A 14,895-nucleotide genomic window follows, 5' to 3' on the forward strand; every position below is an offset into this window, starting at 1 on the left:
TCGGGTCCCGCTGTGAAGGGTCGATTCGGAGTGGCTTCGGCCATGTTGCTTCTTCGATCTTCCCAATCGCTGCCACCAGGATCGGGGGGTCAACGTTAAAATTATATTCCGAAATCCTTAAATTTTCCCCCATATGTGAGGTAGTGGTGGAGTTGGTTTTATACTGGAGTCCTCTGCTTGATGAACCTCGATCAATCCATCTGTCCCCTCGGTCGATCCGTCTATCCCCTCGGTTCATATGAATATCGGGGTTGCTCCTGCTTTTCTTTGATCGAAAAACGGGCCTCACGGATGGGTAAGGATGATACCTGTCTGGTGGGTTGTATTCTGGTTCAAATGCCCTTTTTGATTTATCGCTTCTTGTCCGAGTTACCGGGCCTGGGGGAAGGCCAAGCTGATCATCCTCTATTCTAATTTTTGATTCGTACCTGTTGTGCATATCGGCCCAAGTCGTAGCACTGAATTCCAATAAGCTCTCCTTTAGTTTGAGTGAAGCATTTGAACTTCTTGAATTAAGTCCCTTCGTGAATGCTTGGGCGGCCTATTCGTCAGGAACCGAGGGTAAAAACATTCTTTCCTGTTGGAACCTTGTGACGAACTCTCTGAGCCGCTCATCGTCCCTATATATATCGGCCGTCTGCGCTTGTACTTTTCGTGCCCCTGCGTAAGTCTTCACGAAGGCATCCGCAAGTAACTCGAAGGAGGGGATTGAGTGTTGAGGTAATGAATAGTACCACTGCATTGCCCCTTTGGTTAAGGTTTCACAGAACGTTTTCAAACTTACTGATTCGATCACATCGTCCTTGAGATCATTGCCAGCAATAGCACACGTGTATGTAGTGATATGTTCTTGGGGGTCGGTAGTTCCGTCGTACTTAGGTATATCTGGCATTTTGAACCTCTTCAGGATCAGCTTCGATGCTGCGCTCATGGGGAAAGACCTTCTCAAGATGTATTTTGTGTCTTGACCAGTGAGACTCGGAGGTGCTCCCGGAATTTGATCCACCCAAGAATTGTAGTCATCCATTTTTTTCTCGTTGGAGTCTATCCGTTTAGTCAAAGTCTCGAGCATCCTTATCATCTCAGATGACTCATTGATCATCCTATCATGACTGTCACCGACCTCAATTTCTCTTCGAACCTATTCAGAAACCCTATCCGGTTCCGGTGCCAGCGCATCACCGAGATCCCTTTGGAGTCGGACGATGGCCTCCTGTTGCTGCTGTATGGTGACATGGTGCTCCTGCAACAAATTATAAATCAAATGTAAGTTAACTTCCTCCGCCTCTCCTCCGAGTACTCCATACCTATCCGCATCATCAGTACGCGGGATTTGGACGGGCTGATTGTTGACTGGATCGATGGCAGGTGCATTATTGAGTGGCACCGCGTTGAGGTTAGTGTTGTGTTCGTTGGATTCATCTTCGTTGAGGTGAATGGAGTGGCTAGGGTTTGACATGGAGCATCATGAAATCAATCACAAAAACGAAGAAAGCAAGTAAAGGTTGTTTATATAAGCCGTCACTATTATCCTTAGCCCCACGGTGGGCGCCAAACTGTTTACCCTCAAAAGAGTAACAATTGAATTTGTACACGGCTTAAAGAATAAGTAACTTGAACTCAACAGCAAAGGGAAGAGCTAAGAATAAGAATTAATGAAATAACAGTACGAAAATCAAACAGAGTAAATGAGCCTGAGTTTTGAGATGGCAAGTCCGGTGGGGATAAGATCCTTGCTCGGACTACGCTCAATAGGTCTGATTGGGGGAAATTCCTTCCCCGAGCTGTTGAACAGATAGTTAAATGAAAAGAACGAACAAAATAATACTGAAAACAGAGGCTTAAACGGAGAGGAACTTTTATTAGTGATGGATATAAATTATTCATTATATTTTGTATATAAAAATAGGTTTTTAAATAAAAAATGAATAAATATATCCTATTCTGGCATATTTTCTGACAAATTCTACAGGAATAAGAGTACTGCAGAAGAATAGAGAAGAAACAAATTATCAAAGAAGTAAGCAAAGAATTCAATAGGTGCAACCACGCACTCAGAAGTCATAACCGTGGAGTTTTACATATGGGAATTACAAAAGACAACATTGGGAGAAGTTGTATAATCTCACACCCGTCAAGTGTTGAAATCCACGGGTGTCATCGCCACTTTCATATTCACACCCATCAATTATGGGCATCAAGAAAGAAGTTGCATAATCCCACACCCGTCAAGTGTTGAAATCCATGGGTGTCATCGCCACTTTCATACTCACACCCGTCAACTATGGGCATCAAGAAAGAAGTTGCAAAATTCACGGGTGCGACTACCATTGTTATACTCTCACCCGTCAAGTAAGGTTACAAATGTGAGCACTACTTCAAGGAATGCATTCGTAAGGGGGAGACACTACATTTTCCTATAAATAGAAGCATCACTTTGCTTACAAATCATCCAATAATTTACAAGACAAAGTGTTAATCTTGATCTATTCTCTTTTCTTTCTCTTGTAGTAAAAATATTTCTCCAAGTCTTTCAGTATTTCTAGCTTCTTAAATTCATATTTTCTCTTTTCTAACTCCATAATGGAGTAATTGGGATAGTTGAAGAAACTTGGTGCAATGTTATATTATCTTATTTTAGTTATTCCTCGTCTTGATATTATTTAAGTGTCATACTTTGTGTTGGAATGATATGTTCTACTAATCATTATCGTTACTTAGTATATTTTGTGTTATGATTATAGTTATATTAATTTGTACTTCTAACTTGGAGGGAAATTAATATAATATAATAATCGCATAAAATATATATGTAATAATAATTTTTAGTCATCTGTTATTCCAAATCTTTGAACTTGCTTCTTTTAATCCTAATTCTCACGGAGGGGTTATTTCAAGTTAGTTCTTAGGTTTAAATCTTTATATTATTTCTTTCCATCCTAATTCTCACGGAGGGACAGTCTCAAATAAGTTTATTGATTTGAGGGATCTCTATCTTATTTCTTTCAATTCTAATTCTCACGGAGGGATTGTTTCAAATAAGTTTATTGATTTAAAGACTAATTGCAAGAGGTCTTTATTCCTCGTAACACAAATCAATTCTAGGAACTATTATACTATTTTGTGGAATTTACTAAAAAAAGGTTTTATTGTCATATATACACTAAGTGTATTCAACGACTCCCAACTATTTCTTTTAAAATAATCTTTTGAAAGTTGTTTCTTTTGTAAAAGTACTTTACAAATTTAAGTCACTACTCTCCTGTCATCAATCTGATTCTCTCAAATAACTGCAAAAATACTACAAGTCTGTAGCATAGATTTTCCAATCTATGTGGGACGATATCTTAAACTATATTAGAATTTGACAGAGTACGAGCGAAATTTCCTATGCACTTTGGCCTCGTCAAATTTTTGGCGCCGTTGCCGGGGATTGACATACATCTACTTCAGACTAAGTGTTTTGTTACTAATTTGAGAACTTACGTTTATGTTTATCATTATCTATATATTCATTTGTATTATCATTACCAACTAAGTACTATTATAATTATTTTATTTATTAATACTAGAGTTTTTATTTGTAATCATATAACTTTTCTTTAAAAAAAAATAAAAAATTTAGTCTTCCTACAGTTTCATCGTTACATCACCTCTATTCTTACCATCATTACATCTTTTTCTATTATCATTATATACACTTCCTTTATATAGAAGTGCTATAATATTTCATTATTAGTACTACCATCTGTTGTTCTCATCACTCTTGTCTATATAAAAGTGATTTTTTTTATTATTGGCGTTAAAAGATAGTTGTTGTTGTTGTTGTTGTTATTATTATTCTTGTTGTTGTTGTTGTTGTTGTTGTTGTTGTTGTTGTTGTTGTTATTATTATTATTATTATTATTATTATTATTATTATTATTATTATTATTATTATTATTATTATTGCAATATTACTATAGTTTATGACCCGCTCTTCTTCAAAAGAGTTGGCATATTACGATCCAGAAATTGAAAGATCTATTAGTTTGCGCAGGAAGAAACAAACATCTCTTCTCAAAGCGTAACTCGTGGAGAAATGGAGCATCAACCAGGAGTTGAAAATCAACCACCAGGAATTCCACCACCACTTGTTCCAGAAGATCAGTTTGACGAAGTGGTTCCAAGACTAGCAAACAGAATTCTAAGGGATTATGTTAGACCAGATCACTTCAACTGTGAATCTAGTGTGAGGAACCCTCCAGTTGCAGCTAACAACTTCAAAATCAGGACTAGATTAATTCAAACAATTCAACATTCATGTACATTCACCGGTGATCTTAGTGAAGATCCACATAGTCATCTGATTGATTTCTTAGAATTAGTTGAAACTGCTAAATATAATGGAGTATCCCCTGAAGCAATCAAGCTAAGGCTATTTCCTTTTTCTTTAAAGGGAGATGCCAAGACTTGGTTGCGAAGTTTGCCTCAAGGGTCTATCACCACATGGTATCAGATGAGTCAAAAAATTTTAAATAAATATTTTCCCCTGCTAAAACCTCAATGTTAAGACAAGATATTAGTAATTTCTTGCAGACTGACACAGAGTCAGTTTATCAAGCTTGGGAGAGATTAAAAGAAATGCTAAGAAAATGTCCACATCATGACATTGCTGAACATATGCAATTGTATATTTTTTTTTATCATGGGCTAAAACCTTCTTCTCGAAATGTGATAGATGCAGCTGCAGGAGGTTCCATTATGGGAAAAACTACAGAAGAAGCTTTACAAATGATGAATGAAATATCTGAAAATGCCATTCAATGGCCATCTGATCATGTAATCAATAAGAAAGTTGGTACTGTAATTCAAGCAGATGCTTTAAATACACTAACTCAACAAATTGCTTCTTTGGCACAAAAGTTTGAATCTTTTCAGGAGAATAAACAACAGTCAAGCCAAGCTGAGGCCTGTGACATATGTGGAGGAAACCATCTAAACCATGAATGTCAAGAAAGCAACCACAATGATGAGCAGGTTAATACCGTCGGATACAAGCCATACTCTTTTGGTACTCCATTGGCACAAAAACATCCAAGCTTTCAATGGAGAAATCCAAATGGTGCTGAAAGCTCCCAAAGCTTTCAAAAGCAACAGGTACAGGATCCACCTGGATACCAGAATCAAAATCCTGGGCCATCAAATTTCAGACCATATCAAAAAATAACTCCATATCAGCAGAGGCCGCAACAAGCACACACAAATCTTGATCACCTATTGTATAAGTACATCAAATCCACTGATGAAAAAATGGAAAGTCAAAATTCAGCTCTAAAAAAGCTAGAAATTCAGTTAAGCCAGTTGGCAACTCTTGTGTCCGAAAAGATTCAAGGTCCCTTACCAAGCAATACACAGAAAAATCCAAAGGAGCACCTTAAAGCCATCGCTTTACGGTCAGGTATGAACCTTGATGAACCTTACAAGGACACCCAAGAAAAGAATCAATCATCACAACAGGTAGACAAAGGTAAGAATGCTGAAGCACCCTCTGAACAATCAGAAGAAAAAGAAAAGAAAATGGAAGTGGAAAATATTCTCTCTGTGAAAATTCCTTTTCCCCAAAAAATGAAGAGAGAAAAGCTTGATAGACAATTTGCCAAGTTTTTGGATATTTTAAAACAAATTCACATTAATATTCCTTTTACTGATGCTTTATTACAAATGCCTTCATATGCCAAGTTTCTAAAATAAATTTTGTCAAGCAAAAGAAAACTGGAAGAAGCTTCTGTGGTAGTACTTACTGAAAAATGTAGTGCTATACTTCAAAACAAACTACCACAAAAGCTCGGGGATCCAGGTAGTTTTACAATTCTATGCACATTGGGAGGAGTATATTTTGAAAAAGTACTTTGTGACTCTGGGTCTTCAATAAATGTAATGTCGTTTTCTATTTTTAGAAAATTGAATCTTGGTGAAATAAAAAACACAAGTGTTTCTCTTCAGTTTGTAGATCAAAGTACTAAAAAACCTAAGGGAATAATTGAAAATATTCTTGTAAGAGTTGATAAGTTCGTTTTCCCTGTGGTTTTTATGGTACTTGAAATGCAGGAATGTCCTGATGAACCGATAGTTTTGGGTAGATCATTTCTTGCTACAGGAAGAGCAATCATAGATGTCCATTAAGGACAATTAATTTTAAGAGTAGATGAAGAAAGAGTCATTTTTGATATGCAAAAAATGGTAAGATTTTCAGGAGATGAGACATCATCCCATGTTTTTCAATTGACATAATTAGTGATCTTGCAGATGAATTCAAAGATGATAAATTGATTCTAGATTTTATTGAAAGATGCCTGTCCAAATCTGGCATCTCACAAGATGATGATCCCACCATCAGGGGTGAAGCTAAAATATTGGAAAGACATTATAAGGAAGAGGAGATACAATCGGAAGAAGTTCAACCAAAAATTGAACTCAAAATTCTTCCTTCTCATTTGAAATATGTTTATCTTGAGGATAACTTATTTCATGTAATTATTTCATCTTCTCTATCGGCTGAATAGAAAGACAGTTTAATTGAAGTACTACGAGCACACAAAGGAGCCTTAGGGTGGACAGTGGCAGATATCAAAGGATTAGTCCAGCTATTTGTACGCACAGTATCCTCATGAAAGATAGCTACAAACCAATATTTCAGCCCCAAAGGAGATTGAATCCTACAATGCAAGAAGTGGTGAAAAATAAAATAATTAAACTTCTTGCGGTAGGTATCATCTACCCCATTTATCGATCAAATGTTGGAGCAAGCCTTTTGAGATCATGTACGATGCTAGTGATACAACCGTAGTAGCTGTTTTAGGCCAGAGAAAAGATAATATTTTTCGTCCTATTTACTATGCTAGTAGAGCATTGAATAAGGCTCAGTTGAATTATGGAACTACAGAAAAAAAATTACTGGCTGTAGTATTTGCATTTGACAAGTTTCGTTCCTATTTAATAGGGACCAAGGTTACTATTTTTACTGACTATGCAGCTTTAAAATACCTTTTAGCAATCTAGGTCGAGCTATTTGTACTCACAGAATCATCATGGAAGATAGATACAAACCAATAGTCCAGCACCTAAGGAGATTGAATCCTACAATGCACGAAGTGGTGAAAAAAGAAATAATTAAACTTCTTACGGAAGGTATCATCTACCCCATTTCAGATAGCCCTTGGGTAAGTCCTATTTAAGTAGTACCCAAAAAAGGAGGTATCACGGTCATAAAAAATGAAAATAATGAACTCATACCTACTAGAACAATTACTGGATGGAGAGTTTGTATTGATTATAGATGCCTCAATGATGCTACCAATAAAGATCATTTTCTTTTACCATTTATCGATCAAATGTTGGAAAGGGTAGCAGGATATGGTTTTTACTGTTTTCTTCATGGATATTCAGGTTATAACTAGATACCAATAGCACCAGACGGCCAGGATAAGACAACGTTCACATGTCCCCATGGAACACATGCCTATAAGAGTATACCATTTGGTTTATGTAATGCACCTGTCATATTTCAACGTCGTATGTCAGCAATTTTCTCAGACATGACCGAAAAATTTCTACTGATTTTCATGGATGATTTCACTCTTTTTGGAAAATCATTTGAAGATTGTCTTTACCATTTGACCTTAGTTCTTAAGAGATGTGAAGAGACAAACTTGATTCTTAATTGGGAGAAATGACGTTTTATGGTTGCAGAAGAAATTGTTCTAGGACATAAAGTCACTGCTAAAGAGATAGAAGTTGATAAGGCTAAAATTGATGTTATAGAAAGATTACCCCCTCCCACAATAGTTAATAGCATTAGAAGTTATTTAGGACATGCAGGTTTTTACAGACGGTTCATAAAAGACTTTTCAAAGATTTCAAAACCGCTGACTAACCTTTGATGAAAAATTTTAAGTTTGAATTTTCAGGTGATTGTTTGAAAGCATTTGAAACCTTAAGGAAAGATTGTCAACAATCCCTATAGTTGTGTCTCCTGATTGGAGCTAGCCTTTTGAGATCATGTGTGAGGGTAGTGATACAGCCGTAGTAGCTGTTTTAGTCCAGAGAAAAGATAAGATTTTTCGTCCCACTTACTATGAAAATTTTTCATCCACTTACTATGCCAGTAGAACATTGAATGAGGCTCAGTTGAATTAAGCAACTACAGAAAATGAATTACTGGATGTAGTATATGCATTTGACAAGTTTCGTTCCAATTTAATAGGGACGAAGGTTACTATTTTTACTGACCATGCAGATTTAAAATACCTTTTAGCAATCTAGGTCCAGCTATTTGTACGCACAGAATCCTCATGGAAGATAGCTACAAACCAATAGTCCAGCCCCAAAGGAGATTGAATCCTATAATGCAAGAAGTGGTGAAAAATGAAATAATTAAACTTCTTGCGGCTGGCATTATCTACCCCATTTCAGATAGCCCTTCGGTAAGTCCTATTCAATTTATACCAAAAAAAGGAGGTATGATGGTCATAAAAAATGAAAATAATGAACTCATGTCTACTAGAAGAATTACTGGATGGAGAGTTTGTATTGATTATAGACGCCTCAATGATGCTACCAGAAAAGATCATTTTCCTTTACCATTTATCGATCAAATGTTGGAAAGGGTAGCATGATATGGTTTTTACTGTTTTCTTGATTGATATTCAGGTTATAACCAGACACCAGTAGCAGCAGAAGACCAGGATAAGACGACTTTCACATGTTCCCGTGGAACATATGCCTATAGGAGAATGCCATTTTGTTTATGTAATACACCTGCCACATTTCAACGTTGTATGTCAACAATTTTCTCAGACATGACCGAAAATTTTCTATAGATTTTTATGGATGATTTCACTCTTTTTGGAAAATCATTTGAAGATTGTCTGTACCATTTGACCTTATTTCTTAAGAGATGTGAGGAGATAAACTTGATTCTTAATTGGGAGAAATGTACTTTTATGGTTACTGAAGGAATTGTTCTAGTACATAAAATCACTGCTAATGGGATAGAAGTTGATAAGGCTAAAATTGATGTTATAGCAAGATTACCCCCACCCACAACAGTTAAAATCATTAGATGTTTTTAGGAAATGCAACTTTTTATAGGCGGTTCATAAAAGACTTTTCAATGATTTAGAAACCGCGGACTAACCTTTGATGAAAAAGGTTAAGTTTGAATTTTCAGGTGATTGTTTGAAAGAATTTGAAACCCTTAAGGTAATATTGTCAACAACCCCTATATTTGTGTCCCCTGTTTGGAGCCAGCCTTTTGAGTTCATGTGTGATGCTAGTGATACAGCCGTAGTAGCAGTTTTAGGCAAGAGAAAATATAAGCTTTTTCGTCCCATTTACTACGCTAGTAGAACATTGAATGAGGCTCAGTTGAATTATGCAACTACAGAAAAAGAATTACTGGATGCAGCATTTGCATTTGACAAGTTTCGTTCCTATTTAATAGGGACCAAGGTTACTATTTTTACTGACCATGCAGTTTTAAAATACCTTTTAGCAATTTAGGTCCAGCTATTTGTACGCACGGAATCCTCATGGATGATAGCTACAAACCAATAGTCCAGCCCCAAAGGAGATTGAATTCTACAATTCAAGAAGTGGTGAAAAAAGAAATAATTAAACTTCTTGCGGCAGGTATCATCTACCCCATTTCAGATAGCCCTTGGGTAAGTCCTATTCGAGTAGTACCAAAAAAAGGAGGTATGACGATCATAAAAAATGAAAATAATGAACTCATACCTACTAGAACAATTACTGGATGTAGAGTTTGTATTGATTATACACGCCTCAATGATGCTACCAGAAAAGATCATTTTCCTTTACCATTTATCGATCAAATGTTGTAAAGGGTAACAGGATATGTTTTTTATTGTTTTCTTGATGGATATTCAGGTTATAACCAGATACAATAGCACCAAAAGACCAAGATAAGACAACTTTCACATGTCCCCATGAACATATGCCTATAGGAGAATGCCATTTGGTTTATGTAATGCACTTGCCACATTTCAACGTTGTATGTCAGCAATTTTCTCAGATATGACCGAAACATTTCTAGAGATTTTTATGGATGATTTCACTCTTTTTGGAAAATCAGTTGAAGATTGTCTTTACCATTTGACCTTAGTTCTTAAAAGATGTGAGGAGACGAACTTGGTTCTTAATTGGGAGAAATGTCATTTTATGGTTACAGAAGGAATTGTTCTAAGACATAAAATCACTGCTAAAGGGATAGAAGTTGATAAGATTAAATTGATGTTATAGCAAGATTACCCCTCCCACAACCGTTAAAAGCATTAGAAGTTTTTTAGGACATGCTGGTCTTTATAGACGGTTCATAGAAGACATTTTGAAAGATTTCAAAACCGCTGACTAACCTTTTGATGAAAAATGTTAAGTTTGAATTTTCAGGTGATTGTTTGAAAGCATTTGAAAGTCTTAAGGCAAGATCGTCAACAACCCCTATAGTTGTGTCCCCTGATTGGAGCCAGCCTTTTGAGATCATGTGTGATGCTAGTGATACAGCCGTAGTAGCTGGTTTAGGCCAGAGAAAAGATAAGATTTTTCGTCTCATTTACTATGCTAGTAGAACATTGAATGAGGCTCAGTTGAATTATGCAACTACAAAAAAAGAATTACTGGTTGTAGTATTTGCATTTGACAAGTTTCGTTCCTATTTAATTAGGACCAAGGTTACTATTTTTACTGACCATGTAGCTTTAAAACACCTTTTAGCAATGTAGGTCGAGCTATTTGTACGCACAAAATCCTCATGGAAGATAGCTACAAACCAATAGTCCAGCCCCAAAGGAGATTGAATCCTACAATGCAAGAAGTGGTGAAAAATGAATTCATTAAACTTCTTGCGGCAGGTATCATCTACCCCATTTCAGATAGCCCTTGGGTAAGTCCTACTCAAGTAGTACCAAAAAAAGGAGGTATGACAGTCATTTTAAATGAAAATAATGAACTCATACCTATTAGAACAATTACTGGATGTAGAGTTTGTATTGATTATACACACCTCAATGATGCTACCAGAAAAGATCATTTTCCTTTACCATTTATCGATCAAATGTTGTAAAGGGTAGAAGGATATGGTTTTTACTGTTTTCTTAATGCATATTCAGGTTATAACCAGATACAATAGCACCAAAAGACCAGGATAAGACAACTTTCACATGTCCCCATGGAACATATGCTTATAGGAGAATGTCATTTAGTTTATGTAATGCACCTGCCACATTTCAACGTTGTATGTCAGCAATTTTCTCTGACATGACCGAAACATTTCTAGAGATTTTTATGGATGATTCCACTCGTTTTGGAAAATCATTTGAAAACTGTCTTTACCATTTGACCTTAGTTCTTAAGAGATGTGAAGAGACAAACTTGATTCTTAATTGGGAGAAATGTCATTTTATGGTTACAGAAGGAATTGTTCTAGTACATAAAATCACTGCTAAAGAGATAGAAGTTGATATGGCTAAAATTGATGTTATAGCAAGATTACCCCTCCCACAACCGTTAAAAGCATTAGAAGTTTTTTAGGACATGCTGGTCTTTATAGACGGTTCATAGAAGACATTTTGAAAGATTTCAAAACCGCTGACTAACCTTTTGATGAAAAATGTTAAGTTTGAATTTTCAGGTGATTGTTTGAAAGCATTTGAAAGTCTTAAGGCAAGATCGTCAACAACCCCTATAGTTGTGTCCCCTGATTGGAGCCAGCCTTTTGAGATCATGTGTGATGCTAGTGATACAGCCGTAGTAGCTGTTTTAGGCCAGAGAAAAGATAAGATTTTTCGTCTCATTTACTATGCTAGTAGAACATTGAATGAGGCTCAGTTGAATTATGCAACTACAAAAAAAGAATTACTGGTTGTAGTATTTGCATTTGACAAGTTTCGTTCCTATTTAATTAGGACCAAGGTTACTATTTTTACTGACCATGTAGCTTTAAACAACCTTTTAGCAATGTAGGTCGAGCTATTTGTACGCACAAAATCCTCATGGAAGATAGCTACAAACCAATAGTCCAGCCCCAAAGGAGATTGAATCCTACAATGCAAGAAGTGGTGAAAAATGAATTCATTAAACTTCTCGCGGCAGGTATAATCTACCTCATATCAGATAGCCCTTCGGTGAAAATAATTAACTCATACCTACTAACAGAATTACTGGATGGAGAGTTTGTATTGATTATAGATGCCTCAATGATGCTACCAGAAAAGATCATTTTCCTTTACCATTTATCGATCAAATGATGGAAAGGGTAGTAGGATATGGTTTTTACTGTTTTTTTTTATGGATATTTAGGTTATAAACAGATACCAATAGCACTAGAAGACCAGGATAAGACAACTTTCACATGTTCCCATGGAACAAATTCCTATAGGAGAATGCCATTTTGTTTATGTAATGCACCTGCCACATTTTAACGTTGTATGTCAGCAATTTTCTTAGACATGACCGAAAAGGTTCTACAGATTTTTATGGATGATTTCACTCTTTTTGGAAAATCATTTGAAGATTGTCTTTACCATTTGACCTTAGTTCTTAAAAGATGTGAGGAGACGAACTTGGTTCTTAATTGGGAGAAATGTCATTTTATGGTTACAGAAGGAATTGTTCTAAGACATAAAATCACTGCTAAAGGGATAGAAGTTGATAAGATTAAATTGATGTTATAGCATGATTACCCCTCCCACAACCGTTAAAAGCATTAGAAGTTTTTTAGGACATGCAGGTTTTTACAGACGGTTCATAAAAGACTTTTCAAAGATTTCAAAACTGCTGACTAACCTTTTGATGAGAAATGTTAAGTTCGAATTTTCAGGTGATTGTTTGAAAGCATTTGAAACCCTTAAGGAAAGATTGTCAACAACACCTATAGTTGTGTCCCCTGATTGGAGCCAGCGTTTTGAGATCATGCCGTAGTAGCTGTTTTAGGCCGGAGAAAAGATAAGATTTTTCGTCCCATTTAACTATGCTAGCAGAACATTGAATGAGGCTCAGTTGAATTATGCAACTACAGAAAAAGAATTACCGGCTGTAGTATTTGCATTTGAAAAGTTTCATTCCTATTTAATAGGCACCAAGGTTACTATTTTTATTGACGATGCAACTTTGAAATACCTTTTAGGAAAGAAAGATTTTTTACCTAGATTGTTACGATGGATTTTACTTCTGCAAGAATTTGACCTTGAAATAAAAGACAAGAAAGGAACTGAAAATCAAGTAGCTGACCAGTTGTCTAGATTATAGAACTCTCCTCTTGAGTTTACTAAGATAAAGAAGAATTTCCCGACGAGCATATTTTTTCTTTTGTAACTCAACCACCCTGGTTTTCAGATATCGCAAATTACTTGGTTGGAAAGTGGACACCTCAAGATCTCACTTATCAGCGAAGAAAAAAGCTTATGTCTGATGCTAAATATTACATGTGGGATGAACCTTACTTGTTTTAAAAATTGTGCAGATAATATCATTAGACGTTGCGTACCCGAGGAGGATATGAAGAACATACTTTACCACTGTCATGGGGGAGCAATTGGTGGACATTATGCAACCAACCGAACTGCCTTTAATGTTTTGGAAGCAGGATTCTTCTGCCGACAATATTTAAAGATGCTCGAGAATATGTTGCACAATGTGATAAATGTCAGAGAACAGGTAATATCACTAAGAGAGATGAAATGCCATTAAAATATTTGATGTTTGGGTAATAGATTTTATGGGTCCTTTTCCTTCTTCTCACTCTTATACATATATCCTTGTAGCTGTGGATTATGTATCAAGGTGGGTTGAAGCAATTCCTACCAAAAAAAAAAATGGTCGTACCGAGTGTGATTTTCTTAGAAAAAATATTTTTACCAGATTCAGCACACCACGAGTCATCATTAGCGATCAAGGGACTCATTTCATCAATGAGAAATTTTCTTCGTTGCTATCAAAATATGAAAATACGAGAATTTTTAAAGAAAAAAACAAAAACTGGCATGACAATTTGATCCGACCAAAGAGTTTTAAAATTGGAGACTTGGTACTTCTTTGTAATAGCAGGCTTAGGCCATTTCCAGGAAAACTAAAATCCCGGTGGACAGGTCCCTACAATGTTACAAATGTCACTTCATATGGAGCTATTGAAATTCAACAGATCAGTTGCGGAAACAAGTTTAAGGTAAACATTCACAGGCTGAAATTATATTTTGGAGGACAATTTGAGGAACAACCATCGGTGACTCTGATTAAATGATGAATCAAGAAGTCAATAAGTCGAGCTGGCAACATTAAACTCGGAACTCCTATTTCCAACCCGTAGCCATTGAGGGTGAAGCAATGAAACCTCATAAGTCCAATATAAATTAGCATTAAGAAATTGCTTAACCAATTAATCTGGTTAATATCAAGGTTAATGTACAACCGGAGCATCTCATGAAGGCCTCTACAAAAACAGAGTCACCTACAAAGGAGTAATTCCATGGTGATCGGTATGCCTAAGTAACTGGTTGGTTAATCAATTTACTGTACAAGTTAATTACTGGCTCATGTAATTTTTTGGTTTATAATAAACCAAAATCAAATAACCAATAACGTCTTGAATTAGTCAGTCTAATATAGACATGTGAGTTCACAGTTATTTTAAGCCTATAATATAGATGTATTGCTTTTTAAAGTATGTTTTTGTGTGCATGTGTGTGTGTGTGTGTGTATATATACATATTAGTTAGAACATAAGTTTTATTTTATCTTAAAAAAAACTCTTTATATAAAACTATGTTATGGCATACATAAGGTGTGAGACTGCAGTTTCTTTCAAGCTTTCTTCTGCAGTTGTAAATTTGAAAGCCCAAA

General features: G+C 35.8%; 1 non-coding gene across 1 annotated transcript; it reads right to left on the reverse strand.

Annotated features, from left to right (window-relative positions):
* Window positions 1-4,545: 4,545 nt before the first annotated feature.
* On the reverse strand, window positions 4,546-4,652 carry LOC132612408 (small nucleolar RNA R71). Its single transcript, XR_009571773.1, has one exon. It is a non-coding gene; the product is annotated as a small nucleolar RNA R71 (small nucleolar RNA).
* Between the last annotated feature and the right edge of the window lie 10,243 nt (window positions 4,653-14,895).

This window comes from Lycium barbarum, chromosome 9 (genome assembly GCF_019175385.1).
Source record: "Lycium barbarum isolate Lr01 chromosome 9, ASM1917538v2, whole genome shotgun sequence".
Classification (NCBI taxonomy): domain Eukaryota; kingdom Viridiplantae; phylum Streptophyta; class Magnoliopsida; order Solanales; family Solanaceae; genus Lycium; species Lycium barbarum.